The sequence below is a fragment of the Xenopus tropicalis genome, chromosome 2 (assembly GCF_000004195.4).
Source record: "Xenopus tropicalis strain Nigerian chromosome 2, UCB_Xtro_10.0, whole genome shotgun sequence".
Taxonomy (NCBI): domain Eukaryota; kingdom Metazoa; phylum Chordata; class Amphibia; order Anura; family Pipidae; genus Xenopus; species Xenopus tropicalis.
In genome coordinates this window covers 52315043-52334307 of record NC_030678.2, presented here as the reverse complement: position 1 = coordinate 52334307, position 19265 = coordinate 52315043, and the positions used below count along the sequence as shown (strand labels likewise).

At 39.7% G+C, this 19265-nt stretch overlaps 1 non-coding gene across 1 annotated transcript; it reads right to left on the bottom strand.

Annotated features, from left to right (window-relative positions):
- Positions 1-440: 440 nt before the first annotated feature.
- Positions 441-520, bottom strand: mir29b (microRNA mir-29b). The gene has a single exon (NR_049556.1). It is a non-coding gene; the product is annotated as a microRNA mir-29b (primary transcript).
- Positions 521-19265: the final 18745 nt, after the last annotated feature.

Genomic DNA, 19265 nt, shown 5'->3' with positions numbered 1-19265 from the left:
TGCATCATCCCAAAATCTGTAGTATATGCCATGGAGGACCGGATACCCATGCACAGGATACACAATTAGAGGCCATTAGTGAAGAGGGAGAATGTGAGGAGTGCATCTAGGCAGTGCGGAATGGAAGTGAAAGCCTATATATATATATATATATATATATATATATATATATAAAGCCTAGATATTTAAATCTTTAATTTGAAAAGGACTGTCACTGGCAAATCCTATGTCTGGAACAGGCCAGTTTCAAAAAGTCAAAAACTGGAGTCAGGTAAAATTGTGAGTAACGGCAGCATGGTCAAATGATAAAGAACAATTCCTATAACACTGTAGGCACATTTGTGGTTATATTTATCTCCATATACATACATACCATTTAATATCTTGCCTTCATATCCCAAAACATTTTCCTGTTCTGCGGGCAAAGGCTGATTTTCTTACTCCTAGAACACTGATTTCAAATGGTGCTAGATGCAGCGATGGATAAATCTAAGTCACCACAAGAAACCAGCTTCCGGGAAAAGATTTTAATGTTATGGAGGAAGGAAACTTCTGGTCATACCTGAGAAAAAAACTATAACAGACAATAAGTAAGCAGAGGAGAATGTGCAACACAGTATGTAACTTTCTATAAATCAAAACAAGTATTTGTGCCTACATTATTTGGGGGGGGGGGGACTAGGGTAACACCAGCTGTTTGTATTTCTGTGAATGAAATGCAAAACACACACGCACAAAGGAGCTCATTATTTTACTCGTGTCATGGACTGGGCACTAAGTACAGGGCTTCCTTTACCAATTGTAACTGCATGTTAAAAATAATTATATACTCCGAAATGTATTTAAAGAGGATAAAACCAAGATAAGTGCCTTTATACAGAACTCGGCTCCACTGATGTCTAATGAATACTGCATTAATGTTACCAAAACAGCCTCTCATCTATTTTAAGAGATATTCCATGTCCTAATGGAAATTACAGATATTAAATGTCACTATATATATATTTACCAGATGTAGTAACGTATATCAGTCTGTTAAGGTACTGTAGCAGTTATATTATAAAATAGGGGAAATGTGATTAATTGCTTATCAAAATAGCTATAAACACGACAAATACTTGAATTACATGATACGTATATTGGTGATTGATCTAAAAACAGCACATCTGCATCAATGCATCTCTTTCAGATTCAAGGACATATAAGTGGCACACCTTGACTTACCTCATTTCCACATGAAAAACAAAATCTGAAAAACATCACGTAGTTCTGTGCAGCTTAGGGTCCAGTCACCACTCCAATTACAGAATAATAAAATGCCATTGGCTACACAGTAGATTGAGTCATAGCCCAAGAGTTCACCTGGCATGATCCTTTGCTGAAAGCAGAACCTGACTTCAGCTGCTGTTAGAAAATAAAAAGGATAAAAAGAGAATCAGGACAATGGGTACAGCAAACATAAAACTACCATTGTAGCAAAACCTTTACATGATCATAAAACAGAACTGTTTGCCATTGTATAGCATTATAAGGCCGAGGCTCAGTGTTGCCTCTAATTTGATTCAGGCTTACATTAGAGCATATTTTTATACTGTTGAAACCAAGGAAAATCTGCAGTATTAAGTCCTCAAAAAGACATTCAGGTAACCTGATAGACCTGGGTACAAGACAACATGGGAAGGCAGGAATACAAACCAAAATGAAATGCCCTAAGGCACAAAATATAGCTTCCTGATTCCCTATATTTTTCTTGTAAAAAAATGTATGCCAGGGGGTGGGTTTCTGTGAATGCCTTGATTGTTTTGTATTCCTAGTTACCTCCCTAAGTTGTAACTCTGGGACATATACATTGTAAGATTGCATGTAATTTTGTTAAGCTTGGCAACTTTGGGAAGGTAGCTGTGGCAGAAGGTTTCAGAATGATCAGCTCTGTTGCTCTAAAGTTGAACATACATCATGAGATTCTTCCCCAAATGATTGGATTACAACAACAGGAATACGAGGCGTCAGAGCAAGGACCACAATGCAGAAAATCAAACTTGTCTGATGATCGACATCTGCCCAATTTTCGGGCACATAGGGGCAGATGACCTGCTGAATAGGCCCCTGTACGGCCATCTTAAAATTGCTACCCCTACAAAACAATATACAATGACAAAAACCTTTCTTTTCAGTGCTGTAAGATTAATTATTTGTTGTTTATCTTTTTTGATATAACATATGGGGCACCTTTAACCCCACAGTTTATCCCCAAACTTACACCATATGTATGGGATATAGTATGTTTGTAAAGAAAATAAAAGTTCTTCCCCAACCCCGGAACTACTGAGTTACATAATGTTGAACTCAGTGCTCTTATGACCCAGCCCTTGCTGGGTCTGTTGGTGGGTGTTGACTTGATAAGTTTACTTAGGATTACTTTAGAGTCAGACAGGAACACTATATAACCTAGAAAAAAAATCTCAGTTTTCAGAAATAATCAACAGATGTTTAAAGATCAAGAGGTTAAGCTTCTACAAAATCAAAGATCTTCATACATAAACCCATTTGGTTCCATTCTGATGTGGCTTATTGACATCTATCTATACATACATACATACATACATACATCTATGTAATGCGTTGACCCAGCCAGTGATGGCAACTTTATTTGTGCATGGTATGAAATGTAGGCCATTAATAACTATCAGTTGTGGACTATTTTAATAAGCCATACGTATATTATACCTTGAAAACTAAGGGCAGTGACACATGGGGAGATTAGTCGCTCACACTAAATTTTTGCAGTAAAAGCAGTAATTGTTATTATTATTGCAAATATTTTGTGTAATACAAATTTGAACCTGTTAATTTCTTTCAAGTATTTAACAGAAGCACCTTACTGAACTGTCACTAGCAAATGGGTGGCATGGTTCTCCCCTTTCAGGGTACTAGATATACATAATATGCAGTCTGGCCTGAAGAATGATGTGGCTCTAAATTCAGGAAAAGCTTCTGTTTAATAGCAATCATTTGTTTACTGTATTAAAACGTCATTGAAAAATGATTAAATATGATACAGCTTTATAAGTTTCATGTTTATCAAGTTCGTTGTTATTCTTACGTAGTGACATATAATCTAGAGGGGATCTAAATATTTCTGAAATATTATTAGGCAGATAATACCAGACTTGTGGCTCAGCAACTCCCTTTCAGAGCACCTGTGTCGGTGAGCCTAGGGTTAACTAACAATGAAGATCTTTCCTGAAAAAATTGTAAACTTTTTTTTTTGGGAAGCAGAGGGTATTTCAGGACACCACTTAGAACAAAGACCAATTCAGGTACATAGAGTACAATGAGAAGTCCCCTTGGCAGCAAAAGTTGAACAACATGCAGATATTCAGTCTCTACCAGTCATTGGGATAATATGCCGTAAGTTCCCACAGTCTCCTATGTTCCGTACACAAGAAGACCCAAGCAAACGGCTTAGCTATTTCAAGCATGTGCCTCAAAAGCATATGGAAGCACTAAGCAGCTTACTAATTGTTGCTAAGTGCAGTGATACTATGGGATTTTGGGCAGGGTACCATATGCATGGAATGCCTGCCTAGGGTGTATCCGTCCTCTTCAGTCTCTCTTTCCCTCTTGGCTGCTTCTCTACCTCTGTTTCCCACTGGACTTACAGCTCTCTCCTAGGTACTTTTGTTGTTGGGGCTGGTGAAGGGACTTACTGCAGCTATTACAATTGATTGTATCTGGGATTACTGATGTTATAGGCTGCAAAGATAATCATCTAATGGGAGCCTAGTGGTGCCTTCACTGGTATGCTCAGGGTCTGCCTATTCCCACCATACTTTTATTAACCTGCCCCTCTGATACTACTACAGTGCTTGAAGTTGTACTGTATGCTACCACCTTGTATCTACTATGTCCATTAGATGTGACCCCCCCCCCCCCCAATGATGAATACATTCCTGGCTTCATTGGATGATACTGGATTCTTCCAGTTGCCTGCTATGGAACTCTTGCTCCCTATAGTAGCATAGGAAGAAACACAATTTTATATATTAAGAATACTATATTACTAATAATAATGTAACAATGTACTATATAATGTATTCTTACAGTTATGCAATTATTATACTTCATATTATATTAATATTATATTTATAATTTATATTATATTTTGTGATCCAATTGACTGCCATATGATTTATTTTTGATTCCCTCCAAATTTCAGAGCTGAAAACACACAAATATATTAGCATTATATATATAGCATTTTATTGGGGCACAGAATTTTGAAAGCATCAGAGTACCCCCTAAGCTCCATTCATCGAGTAGATAACCCAGAGGACCCAGTGTTTAAAAATCATCCTAGAATACTTCAGAATACTATCACTCGCTCTCTTGACAAGAAAAACAAATCTTCCAAACCTGGCTGCATTGGAGAGGGTGGGGCATTTACTGAGACATTATAATAATCTTTATAGGTGCCCAGTACTTTGTTTTATTATATGCCATTCAAATAATGGACATCAGCAACTTCAAACAACTTCATGAATTTTAAAATCTGGTTACCTGTATGAACAATTTATATATAAGATGCAAATTTATTTTCTATTTATTTTCTGCGTGTGGCTAAAGTAAGTGATTCATGCTCTCAGTGTTTGGTGTGACCCCCTTATGCCGCAATAACTGCAACTAAACCTTGGCTGTAACTGTTCATCAGTCCTGCACATTGACTTGGAGGAATTTTAGCCCATTTCTATATACAAAACAGCTTCAGCTCTTGGATGTTGGTAGGTTTCCTCACATGAATACTCACTTTAGGTCTTTCCACAAAATATCAATTGGATTAAGGTCAGGACTTTGACTTGGCCATTCCAGGACATTCACTTTATTTTATAACCATTCTTTGGTAGAATGACTTGTATGTTTAGGATCATTATCTTGCTGCATTACCACTGTATTTTGATATTCAGTGCACAGACAGATGTCTTGACATTTTCCTTTAGAATTCTCTGGTATAGTTCAGAATTCATTGTTCCATCAATGATGGCAAGCTGTCCAGGCCCAGATACAGTAAAACTGGCCAAACCAGAACACTCCTGCCACCATGGTTTACAGATGGGATAAGGTTCTTCTGCAGGAATGCAGTGTTTTCCTTTCTCCAGATGTAACGCTCCTCATTTAAGCCAAAAAGTTCAATTTTAGCTTCATCCGTTCACAAAACATTCTTTCAATATCCTGCTGGTTTGTCTACATGATCTTTAGCAAACTGTAGATGGTCAGCAATATTTTTGGAGGAGAGTATTGGCTTTCTCCTTGCTACCCTGCCATACACACCATAGCTGTTCAGTGTTCTCCTGATGGTGGACTCATGAACATCAACACTCGCCAGTGTGAGACAGGTCTTCAGTTGCTTGGAAGTTACCCTGGGTTCCTTCTGGGTAGTGTACTAGCAGGCTTGAATTTCCTCCATTTGTACAAAAAATGGGAGGCCAAACATTTTAGAGATGTAACCTTGTAACCTTTTCCAGCTTTATGGGCATCAACAACTCTTTTTCTGAGGTCCTCAGACACCTCATTTGTTCAAGCCATAATACACATCCACAAATGTGTTGTATACAGTATGTGATCAGGCTTGTGTCCTTGAACAGGGTCTCTCACTCACACCTGATTGTCATCCCATTGACTGAAAACACCAGACTTGTTATTGGATCATTTTTTTTAATAAATACATGACCACATATAATAATTTTTGTTTAACTAGGTTTTCTTCATTTACTTTTAGGACTTTTTTGAAAATTAGATTATGGTTTGGGTCGCATTCAAATAAAAATGTAGAACATTTTAAAGGGTTCACAAACTTTCCAGAACCACTGTAAATACTTTTTCAGACAGCATACATAATGGTGCACACAATTATTACCCAATACGGTAAGATTCAGGGTCAGACTGGGCCGCCGGGTCACCGGGGAAAAACCCGGAGGACCCCGGCGGCCCAGACCCGATACCCACAGGGCACTATGCCAGTTTCCCTCCCCTGGCACACTCGGGGGGAGGGAGTCAAATGGGTGGGGGGGGTTTGAAAAGCTGTGGCGGGGGCCATTGGGGGTGCAGGGGCCATTGGGGGTGCAGGGGCCCTCGAGACAGAAGTTCCGGTGGGCCCTGCAACACCCAGTCTGTCCCTGGAAAGATTTTACCAACCTGTAAGTATTTTAACTTTAAATATTTCTAATTTTGTAATGAAATAGTGTGTTGAGAGTAAATATTTGGCAGTTGCTGTTACCTATGTACTCGCTATTTATATTTCAGAATCCCGTCCTTTTTAATTAATTACTATGTGCTGTAATTTAGCTAGCTTGCTACATATGTGTAAAGAAAAAAGATTATACATACACGTGTCGGAGGGGTGAGTAAGATCTTTGGAAAGAAAGCAGTTATAGATTCCTCTGCATTAAACTCCAGTGTGACCATAAGCAGGAAATGCAGTTTAATTCCTATACCTGGGTGTATCGGAGCTCACCCCCTCCTCTTCCCTTTTCAGCAGCAGTGACGCAGGTAGGAACATGCGGGTGTGTCCTTTGTGACTGTGGCAGAACAGGTGGGTATACTCCTACCTGGCAGCAACTCTATTACAGCTACGCACACAATGTAACCCTCTTGTACTCCTCTGCTCTGCTAACTGCGTGGGTGTCATATTGTTTACTCTTAAGTCATTTTTCTGAAGCAGTGACTGAGAAGGACAATTACTCAGTGTGTGAGGTAAAGGTCTTAGCATCTTGCCATCAGAATTTTATGTATGAGTGTATATATAAGTGTATATACACACGCTACACCATATTATGTACACCTATACTTGTTCACGTACCCCAGAATATTTCCATGATTTCTGTTCCTGCAACAAGGGAGGTGCATGTGTCTAAGGGGAAAAGACTGTGGTGTCCTATTGATTCCCCCCTAAGGGTCAGTTTTTTCCACAGAGCAAAATGCCATTGGGAAGAGCAGAACTACCACGTGACAAACAGATGCCCATATTTCATAAAGAGAGCAATGGTACAATGCTTAGCCAGGGGAATTCAAAAGAAAACCAGTCATTGGATTTACAAGAACAGCAAGGACAAACTAGGACAAAGCAGGATAGCTCAGTGTGTGTTTTAAAGGAATAGTACAGGTATGTGTGTATGTTTATACATTGCTACTTTTATATGCAACACTGTACTTTTTACAATATACTCAGGGTTGGACTGGGCTGCCGGGATACCAGGAAAAACACGATCCCTGTTACCACTCCCCAGGCCGCAAGTGTCCTTCCCTGACATGTTTTCACTTAGGGGAGGATGTCGAACGGTTAATGGGGCCCCTGCAGGGGGTTATGGGGGGGCGTGGACGGGGACCTTGGGGGGTGAAGGGTCCCTGGGGCACCAGCTTGGTGGGCCCTGTACCCCCCAGTCCAAACCTAAATATACTAATAGCACAGATGGGGAAGAGACACTGCAATAAATAAAAATATATACCAGTTAGATGTAAGGACAAGAAAAGTGAAGATCCCTGGGGGAGGGCTAATTGTCATGCAGCCCCAGTGCTCATTATTACTAACACTGAACCCATGCCAGTGCTTTTGCTGTACAATGCAATGGCCAGGACTCCTATCAGCATTGCACCACCATGTACTTTCATGGTCTCTTTTGGCCGCCTGGGACTGCGCAGTAAATCTGTCTGTGGCATGTACATTATTGTAAAGTTCATTACTTAGATTGTAAGCTCTATGGGGCAGGGACGTCCATCCTACTGTGTCTCATACCACATGGCACTTATTCCCTGTACATTTATATATATATATATATATATATATATATATATATATATATATATATATATATTTATTGTATTTATTTATTATATCACTTGTCCTCCCTGTGTGTAATTTTGTATTACATATACATACATGTTACTATACTGAGCATGTGCATGGAGCATTGCTAATAGCAATATACTCTGTACAGCTGTGTTTTTAAGCACAGGGAAGCACTGGCCCTTGGCCCAAAGTTACCCATCATGATCACTGGGGGTGCTCAACAAATAGATTTTCACTTCAAAGCACTCCATGGTTGCTAAGGTAGTTTGGTCCCTAGCAACCAGATAGCTATTAAAACTCTGAACTGGAGAGTTATATATATTACTCTCTACATCATACTAAAAGTTAACTCAAACAACCCCTTTAAGTGCCACAGTCAGGTGCTACTGGAACAGCCCCAAACTGATCCAAAGTATGTCACAACCTCTGTTTGGCTGCAAGATGTAATGGAGCATGAATTCTTCTCGTTTTCTGCACACCAGCAGGGCTGCTCTGAATGAGAGCTTACAGTGAGAGTGGCTCAGATAAATGGAATATAAAATCTTCCAATTTCAAGGCCAAACTAAATAATTTAAATTGATACATGGAATGAGAAACATGTACAAAGGAGTCCACTAAAAGAAAGGTTATTGTATTGCAAATAAAGTATAAAAAAGGATATATTTTCAGCTCCTGGGAAAGCAAAGGCATGCCTCCTGGAGCAAAAGCAGTTAAATAAATCTGGGATTTCTGCTGAGTCAAGGTCATCACAGACAGAATCATTTTGGGGAAGGAATGTGATGCAGCAGAAACCTCATGGAAAACAGCCTTGCCAGCCACAGCGTGCCAGTCTAACAAATAGCTTAGGCCTTCGGATCCATACTGGTCATCTCTTTAGTGACTGTTAATTGTATTAATGGCAGGTGTTTATTAGCTCAAACTAATTTTTCAGAGATTCATTGCATTGGTTCATTGCAAATCCATTTCATAAGACCTCTTTCTTAGCATAGAACAATAGAGATTTCAGTTAACTTTTATGTTCTAGTAACTTTGCAGTTCGTCCTCATTATGTACTTCTTATGTTTTTGAGTTATTTGCTTTCCTTTTTTTGGATTTTTAAACTTTCAAATGGCATTCAGTGATCCCCACAGCCCAAAAACTGTTGCTCTGCAAGGCTACAATGTTACTGTTATCATTACTTCTTCTATTCATATTACTGTCTCCAGTCTTTTTCTAAACCCCTGCTTGAGTGCTATGGTGAATAAGACCCTAGCAACCAGATAACTGCTATAATAGCAAACTGGAGAGCTGGTAAACACAAATAGCCAAAAAACACAAAAATTAAAAAATAATTTAATAATTTAATTGCAAATTCTCTTAAAATATCAATGTCTATATCCTAAAAGATAATTTAAAGGTGAACTACCCCTTTACCACCTGCTTTAGGGCAGACCGTAGATAAAGGGCTCCATTGTGGCCTACACCTAAAGATGCTCCCTAGCTTGCAAGTTTGAATGATGTTCAAGTTAGGGGATGGGTACAGGGTGGGAGGGGGTACCCCTACAATTGGTGCCAGTTTCTTGCATCTCTCATCCTGCTCTGCACGCAGTAAAATAGCCCTAATAGATTACATATATTAGTTATTTGGTGTATGGCTTTTCTTCTGCCTCAAATGGCATTTAAAGAGAAACTGAAATCAGAAATGAAAACCCTTTTTATTATCATAACATTGTCTTTGGATTTTCTTTATAGAATTTTTGCTTTAAAAATATTTTTCCTGGTGCTTTCACATTACCTACCTGATACCCCATGTTCCTCTATGCCATATTTGTGCAGCAGTAGGCTGTTAGCATTAGAAGCTATAACTGACAGGCTGAGAAGGGACAGTCAGGCTGGCAAAACAGTCAGGTTTAGGAGCTTCAAGTAACAATTATTTATCAGGGAAAATGATCAATATGACCTATACAGGTAACTTTTAATGTAGATTAATATTTTTAAGGGTACTTTTTTAGTGTCAGTATCACTTTAAAGCTGTAGATAGGGCACAAAATGTAAATCACTGCAGGTATAACAGTAATTGACTATTCTCTTGCTTTATTATAAATGTTTCCTGGAAACTGAGGCAACAAAGCTCATATTTCATTATCCAGTACTTGCAGTCCTAAGCCAATAACTGGTAACCATCATGAGACAGCCGCAAAGAACACTTTGTGACCCAGAGGCTGTGGGTTAGGGAACATCATGGGAAAATGACACGATGCAGCCCCAAGCTAAATTCTTAGCCTCCTTCTGAATGAGGCTGTATATCTTAAATGCAACTGTACCCATTAGCTAAATGCATGCATTATCTTTACTGCTTAGTCGTACAAAATGTACAATATGCTGAAAGCCACCTTGTTATTGCTATAATGGGTTGTATTTACCTGAAGGTGGAGAGAGAATTTCCCACACCGTACTTTAGAAAGCAATTTAGAGATGGATGTTTTACATGCGGATTACTTTTGGAGAGATTATGGTAGATAACTTCCATTGAATGTATACACGAATGCAGATACAGCAAGTCCAAAATCTTTCAAATGCACCAAACGCAAGGAATAAGACTGAACATTTTTCTGTTGCTTTTAGTAGTAAAACAGAACAGAATATCGACTCTTAACTAATGATTACAGATGTTCTAAAGCAAAAGCTCATTTCACAGAATATGTATGTTTCCTAAATTACTTTTTTTGCTGACTGTATCAGCATCATGAGTATACAGAACTGACAGAGGGTATACATGTTATTATACTATATTATCATAGATTATATAGTACAACTGTATTAAAGAATACGCAGATATATGCACATTAGCACCAGTGGGAAGATCTAACAATAGACACTGATCTACTGTGATTTGATGCTACTGAGGATTGTAATAAATCTGTGCTTTAGTCAACACATTCTGTTAACATTTAGGTATAATGTAAACAAACAAAGGGGCAATTTGAGGGAATATATGATTACAGGATAATTTAGGGACTGAAAAGAATACTATATGGTTTATAGACTGGATATAATCAAGTAACAAAAGAGAACATTCTTTGATACACTTTCATACTCACAAATATATGTCCCTAAAAAGTGAATACAATGTGTCAGAATTCCGCTCACACAGATTGTCGTTACATTTTTACTATGATAAATATGCCTCTTGTATACAGACATAGGTACCTTTTAGAACAGCTTTTGGGGCTTTACAGTTGTGGTACATACATAGTTACATAGTTAAGTTGTGTAGAAAAAAGACCAAAGTCCATCAAGTTCAACCCTTCCAAACAAACCTATACAAACCTCATGCTGACCCTCACCGTGAAAAACCACCTACACTGCTTTAAATGGAAGCTCTGTTCCTCTAATCTTAAGGGGTGGTCTCTGGGGTGTTGATCTTTTCATGAGGAAAAAAGATCCCCTGTTAGCTATAATGCCCTCTGATGTAGTTGTAAATAGTGTTTTTCTTGATTAACGAGCCCTTATGTGCCCTCTATAACAGCGTTTTTCAACCGCTGTTCCGCGGCACACTATGTTGCCTGGTGTGCCGTAGGCAGGGCCGCAATTTTTACTTTAAAAAAAAAATCCGGGCCCTGTCATTGGTTGCGCCCCGTGTGTATGGGTGACGTCAGTACGCACGGGGCGCAACGTTATAAAAGGGCCTGTGTGCGGTCGCGTGTAGGCAGAAGTGCAGAGGCGGCGCGCGTGAGGGGAAGATGCTGCTGAAGCCGCCGAAGCGTAAAATGCTGCTGGGCACCAATGTATTAGGGGGGGCCACGGGGCACACTGACTTATGGGGGCACTGCTGCTGGGCACCAATGTACTAGGGGGGCTGGCTCTTGGCACCAATGTACTGGGGGGCACTGCTGCTGGGCACCAATGTACTAGGGGGGCACTGCTCTTGGCACCAATGTACTAGGGGGCACTGCTGCTGGGCACCAATGTACTAGGGGGGCACTGCTCTTGGCACCAATGTACTAGGGGGGCACTGCTGCTGGGCACCAATGTACTAGGGGGGCACTGCTCTTGGCACCAATGTACTAGGGGGGCACTGCTGCTGGGCACCAATGTACTAGGGGGGCACTGCTCTTGGCACCAATGTACTAGGGGGGCACTGCTGCTGGTCGCCTGATTTTTTCACGTGCCTGCTGTTTACAATGGTCAGTACGAAAATTTTGTGACTTTTAGATCACCAATACGATATTATCGTGAGTAATACGATTTTTTCGTAAGCATTTTCGGGATATTTGCGATCTTCAGAAATTTTCGTTTCCAATCCGAATTTTTCCCATTCGTGATTCGAATTTGTGGATTAGTAAATCTGCCCCAAAGATTCAATACAAACAAAATTCAAACTTGCTGCTAATTCAACCACATTTCTTTTATAGTAAAATTGTTCTTACCCAGCTATACATAATATTTCCAAGGCCTTCACTTAAACTTGCGACCCCAGATACAATAGACTATTTTTATCACCTTATATATACTGTAACATATGGAAAGTATGTAAGTATATTTTACTGGGGGGGGTGTCAAAATATTAGGCAATCCCCAGTGAAACAGATCACTCCTGTTAGGAGAAAACTGCACCAAGCAAAAACCACCTAGGCGCTGTGCCGGCATCTCCTTAGCTTAGATCTTTGTCCCTTGGCATTGGGTTCTACCCTTGCGCAGTAGAGTAGGTCTCACTGGATTTAATCTACAGCCCATGTGCATACAATGATTTTCACAAGGGACGCTTGGGACGCTGGTAGGAAAGTAAGTAAAATGCTGGCACAGGCGCTAACTAGAGCACCAGCCTGGGGAAAAAACTTCTGATCTATTCACTGGGGTGCCTAATATTTTGGCTCACCCCAGTAAAATATACTTACATGTCCTTTAAAACATATAATTTTTATGGTACGTTTTTAGTACTTGGTGCTATCTAGCCACAACCAATACTCCAATTATAACAGTGTTTTTACTACCTGTAATTGATGATTAGTGCATTCATTTTTTTAAGGCAAAATCTATAGAATGTCATACACATCAACACTAAGAAGGTAGTTAGCATGTTTGCATCCTAAAATGTTTTAGCAAAGTAAGACGATGAAAGCTCCTGCCTCCTGCTGGAGACAAACATCATAAATAATTTCCAAATATAAAAAGGGCCTAAAAATGTGATGGTTATCTGAACAGACAAATCTTTCCAGGCATAGGTGAGGTTTCCTCTCAGATACAGTCCAATAAATGCTAAATTGCATTTTCTACGTGCCTTGATTACAAATCCACAATAATTCAGTACAGATGGTATTTTATAACAGCATATTTATCTGAGGGATGAGACTATGCTTTTTTTCTATCACCAAGGATACCACAATAATGATATTGCACACAGACATATAACAATTATATAGGCATGCAGATAAACAGTACATCCTACCTGCTGGAAATGACAGATAACCCACAGGATCAGGCTCTAAATGTACTGTATATTTCATATTCTGCCCCTTCTTCAGCATGATGGTATTTCTGCTCTCTTGCTGCTTACAAGAAATTCCATGTTGCCAATAATATCTTTGCTGACATCACAAGCAGTGACGCTTTTCATGTTGCCAGGATGATTTAACGCCCACTGTCCTTTATTCTGGCTGATAAACACCTTCAGGGGAATCCGGGTTGTAACATGTTATTTACAACTGATATAACATCAGTTTCACAGCAAGGTTTGTAGAAGTAAATCTAAGCTCAAACATATATTATGTTGTTTAATTATTAGATTTTATCAACCTCAAAACTATTTTTATTATATTTTTATAGAATGAAAATATAAAGAGATGATGTATGTTCGACTGTAGGGCTACCCTAGGCTGTATAATGTTAACAACATTTCTTAGGTGTCTATTATGAACATACTCCCAACAGCATTTAATGCTCCAACATGAATTGCCCTTTTGCCCCATACATGGCCAGATAAAGCAGAGTAGGGCTTGGGGCGTCAGATATGTCTTTGGTCTCTCCGTTACTACGAAAGGGGGAGAATTTGTAATGGGGTGTATGGGATTTCTTTTTCCTTTGAAACAGGTTTTTCTTTTAGAAGAATGTGGATTTGAAAAATGAATGCATTTATTACTTTCTGATAGAGGGTTTAGAAAACTTGGCTACAAAGTTCATGTTGCAGCACTTTGCTGTCAGTTCTTAGCCAACAGGGTAATTATGTTAGCTTTGATGCTTTGATGAGATGTTCACCGTGTTCTCAAGTAGTACACCACCATTTACTGCTTTTTTATTGCTTTTCCTTTTTGCTGTCCTTTTTAATATTTTTTAAATAAAAATAGACTTACCCCTTTTAAACATTGAATATCTATCTATCTATCTTTCTATCTATCTATCTATCTATATTAGTTGCTGGCATTTCTTCACAGGGGCAGCATCTTCAGCACAGGGGGAGTATCCTAATACATAGAGGTCACGTTATCCTTTATTACACACAAATCAATGAATGAAGTTTTAATATAAGTTGTACCTCATGGAAAGAGGGAGCTTTCTAAATATAACCGATTAAAAAATCTGTACCTTTTCTGAAATAATCAAGTTACTCCCCAGAGATGTCTCATTCTGCATGCAGGGGACAGACTCAGATTTTGATAATTAGTCAAATGCATTGCTGTGTGCTCCCTTTGCCCAGATAATGTATTAAAACATCTTACGTATGAACTTTATAAAGGCTACTCCAATTTAAAGAAAGCGAATAGTGTCAAGAATAAGAGGGCATTTAAATAGTAAATGCCCCCCTTATTCTTGACACTATTTGAGGCAGAATTAAAAACAAATTAACAATAATAAAGATTGTTACAATTTGCCTAGGACAACAGCTTTTAGATGGCAAAGGTTTGCAGTGTTTGTGGTTCTGATGCTTAAAACATTACGAAAACTTCATGATTTGTCGTCTCCCCCCGGGTGTGCCTGCACTAGGCGTGGAGCTTTAAATACTCATTGTAGCATAGCCTCCCAGGCCCTCTCCCAAACCGAACAGACAGACAGCAGTCAATCTGTACATTCTTTGGCTTTGATACAGGGGCTCAAAATGTTTTTGTTCATCAAAAACAATGCAGTTTGGCAGCAACCCTTCAGGTAGGGTAGCTTTTTTTGGTTTGTAAAAGTTACTTATTCATCACTGATAGCTCTCCAACAAGTTATATATTCTCCTCATTAATGGCTGATGCCAGTTTATGCTGGTCAGTTGGTTAAAAATGGCTCTAATGACACAAAAGAAGAAGAAGAAGAGGACAAGAAAAAAGGAAATAAGCCAAGAAAAATTCTTCCTTTAATGCTTTATGCTTTTCTGTTAACCATAATATTTGACCTTGAATCCGCAAATAAGGCACACTTGGATGACTGCACAAATTATGTGAATTGTATTTACTTTAGAAACAGGATCCATACACGAAAAGTCAAAACATTGCAGAATAGAAATAACCAGGTATACATCACCCCCAGTGACTCAAACTGCTTACTGAACTACTTTATGCCAGTCCGCACCCTGTAGATTTGTTTCTGCAGTAATGAACTGCCCATTAAATTCTGCAAAACACGCGCCAGGCCAGCAAGTCTCAACTGTACCTGACCTGCTTTCTTGGCATTGTGGTCAGGTACAAAAATGCTAAACTTCAAGAAATAATTGTCTGGAGTAACATGACGGTGCCTTACAATACAGCTACTCACAGACACCATAGGTTTTCATTGTTAAAATCTCAGAACACTACAGACATAGCTTTATTAACAGGAGAAGGTGTCAATTCTATAATTACTCCCCTAAGGAAAAAGCCCAAGCCCTAATAAACAAACAACAAACTTTAAGTGCTGATTGGCTGCCAATAGTAGCCAATTAGCAATTAGCTTTAGAAAGTCTACTGCAGGTTAGAAAAAAAAATCAAAGACCTGATTGGTTTCTACTAGAAACTGCACTAATTTGCACCTATATAATTACAATGAGCCCTTCACTGCATCATATTACCATTACTAATTCATAACAAGGGAAAGTGGGTAAGGACAAAATTAGATTTTTAAACTCAACTGAACTATTTCATAATGGAGGGCACCGCTGCTGATTGCAACTGACATGGAAAAAACATTCTAGAATCCAAATTAGCCCTAAGATCATTAGCAAAAAGTGTGCGCCCTTGCACCTCCTGTATATTATTTGAGCCTTCATGTAACCTATAAGATATGATCCATTTGTGCATGGACTACTAATTATTTTGACCCAAGTAGTATCCTAAAACACAAAATCTCAGCAGATTACTGCTACTTTATATACAATTTTAAAATCAATGAAAGCAAACAGTAAACTATCAATATGACCATTGATCCACAAGTAACAAATAGGATCCAACTTCCATTATTAATTAACGCAATTAATCCCTTCAAACTCCAAATTAATTATTCCCCACAAATAGAAGATATAAAAATGATTACATATAGAAACAGAGGCAACTCAGTTTATTCTGGTAACTGTTCCCAAATTACTCATTCATTACATATGCAAACCCTTCCTTCTAAACTTCTAACTTACTCTTGATATTTCTTATCATGCAGCAGTGGATATGCACGCGCTGTAAGATGGGCAGAAAAGCAAAAATAAATTAATATTGAATAAACAGTGAGCACCTCCCATAAGGAAGTACTACTGCAGGAATGGCAAAGAGTTAACCAAATGAGAAATTGCATGGATGGAACCTTTTGTTTTAAACAGGCTGTTTGTCTCTTAAAACTGTAGGAAAGCACACCATGTGAAAAGTTATATCGTACCCAGCCAACAGGTCATCTGGACCTTCCACAGAGGTAAGAAAGGTTACAGAGAGCTAGGCAGTGAGCCAGATCATCCCTGAATGGACCAGTTATCCATTATGCCATGCATGATAGCTGGAGAATGATAAAATGAAGTTCATGTCAAATACATAAATCAACTGAGCCCTTGTATAGCCTGGGAACTTAAAAACAACATTTTTAGGCCTCCAGTTGCTCAGCCTTGATTTACAGGGACCTCGCTGGGATATTGAGGTTCAAAACCAAACCTGTTTGATTTTGAACTGAACTATCCAGGCTTTGCACATGATATCTAGACCTGTAAGGACCATATGGATATCTATGGCCAGGGTAGCTCTTCTATCCACATACCACTACTTGTGAAAAAAATATGTTGTTTCATTCAAGCAAAGGGTATTGCTTATGCTGACGAACAAGAACACACTGGAGATGCAATATAAAAAAATAAGCAGGGGCTACACATAGAGCAATACATACTTCTCCTAGGGCCACTCTACACAGGAGCACTCATTACCAACCATTAATATTGCAACTGGGGGAAGAGTGCAACCCCTTCTGCCTAAGAAGAAACTACTGTGTCAGAATGAAGGTCAGTCGGGTGCCCTTGTCCCATATTGATAAGCTGTATATGTTTAACCTATGGCAAGGCCAGTCCAGTGCCATTCATAAACCACAACTTTAAATCTGTATCTTTTGTGGTCAAATTATCATGCTCAAAGCCAACTACCAGAAACTTTAAAACAGTGTTTTGGAACTGGTAAGGTTAGTCACATGTGTCTGGGAAAAGTGGATGTACTAGAAGGGTTTTGATATTGAATCTGCAACACTGAGTCAGTCAAGTTTAACCGAAGCTCTGATTTCAGTAGTCTACAAGGGTTACCTATACAAGGCTAGCTGTCACCCTAAGAAATAATTACAAATACCTTTCTAGCAAGCAAAATTAACTTTACATACACTATGTACTGTATATTATTTACATTTTGTTTCCTTCAGTCTTGGAATTCACAATCACAACAAGCAGGGAGGTGCCAATTTGTAGACACTGTTATTAAAGCAAGTTTTGTATCACCCCAACATCTTGTGTATGCACCATAATGGGGGACCTAATACTGCTGAATGATAAGTGAATGGAAAATGAAAGTAATTGACTTGAGGCATAAAGGTGGGACAGGCAATATAGAATTGACAGTTCCGATTTAATATACAGATAGTGTTGCCACCTTTCTGAAAAACTTTTACCGGCCAGTGGGGGTGGGGACATAAAGAGGATGGACAGTGACATAAAAGGGGTGGGGCCACAACACACAACAGCTAAAGGGCATGTAAGAAGGTGTAAATTGTGTGTTAATATGTATGTGGGAATGGGGTAAAATGTTGTTACTTTGTTTGTCCACTAGGTGGCAGTAGAATTTTGTTTTTACCTATTAAAATTTATGAGTGCAGTTCACACCCCTACCACTAGAGGCAGTGTGGGGTAGAATGTATAAAAAGGGGACCACACCCAGAATTAAGGGTCTTTATGGGAGAGCACGGGAGAGGCCAGCTGGAGGAAAAGAAGAACCGCATATAGGGTAAGAAAAGGATAGAACAGGGCAGCTAGGTGTCTGAGTCAGGGTTATATGTAGTATGGGCCGCCTATTACCCCAACCAGGAGAATAGAGGAAACAGTGTTTCCAGTGGATCATCCACGGAATAGGGACCCAAGCGGATAGGGGTAGGCTAGAAGAGGGCTTGTTGAGCTTCGGGCTAGGAGTCTGCCAGTAAAAGGCCTGGTGGAATAACAAAGGGGCACCGCAGGGAGTGCCGGATTGCTGAGCCAGGTGGGGACAGGAGATCCCATAGAGACTGGGGACAGAGGTGAAGAGCCAGAAGTAGCTACCCTTGGTAAAAACAACAGTTTCTGTGCACGGGCATGGTATATGTTTATTGCATGATTGAAGAAAGCCTGTTTGAACATTGTGATTCGACCTGTATGCTGTGACTCCCAAACAAGACGAGGGACTAAAGTGATTTTTGTTGCAAGACTTCTTGGAGTGCTTCCCTTTTGGTGTGGCCTATCAAGTACAGGTAAGGGCGCTGTCCCTTTAAGAAGTTATCACCCGGGTTCTCCCTACATTATTTTGGCGTAGTCGGCAGGATTTACGAGACAGACTGCAAGAACTGGGGAGCCACACGTTATTTGGAACTGTTTGTGGGAACTGCTGTTTTGGAATTGGTGCTGCAGCAGGGATTGGCCAAAGAGGAGAAGCCCCTAAGATACTCCGCCCTGTGTTCGTTCAGACCGGAGGAGGAAACAGATAGCAGCCATTTTGTACCTAGGTGTGGCGCAGTTAGGTGTGAAGTATAGCAGCTGCACCACCATGGCGAGCAAGCCCCAAGCTACAGCGACCGAGGCCGGACGGCGGTACATTTGGGCAGGAGCTTTTGCCCAGGAGGTGTCTCCCGATGGGGCTAGTGCAGTAATACCCCGGTGTGGAGGGTGTGATGCGGAGCTGCGCGCCACATGGCAGGCAGTTGACGGCTGTTGCTCCCGATGCCAGAGGCCTTGTTACCTGCGGCCCTACTATATCCAAGAAGGACCCCTACCACTTGTGCCAGAGGCTCCGAC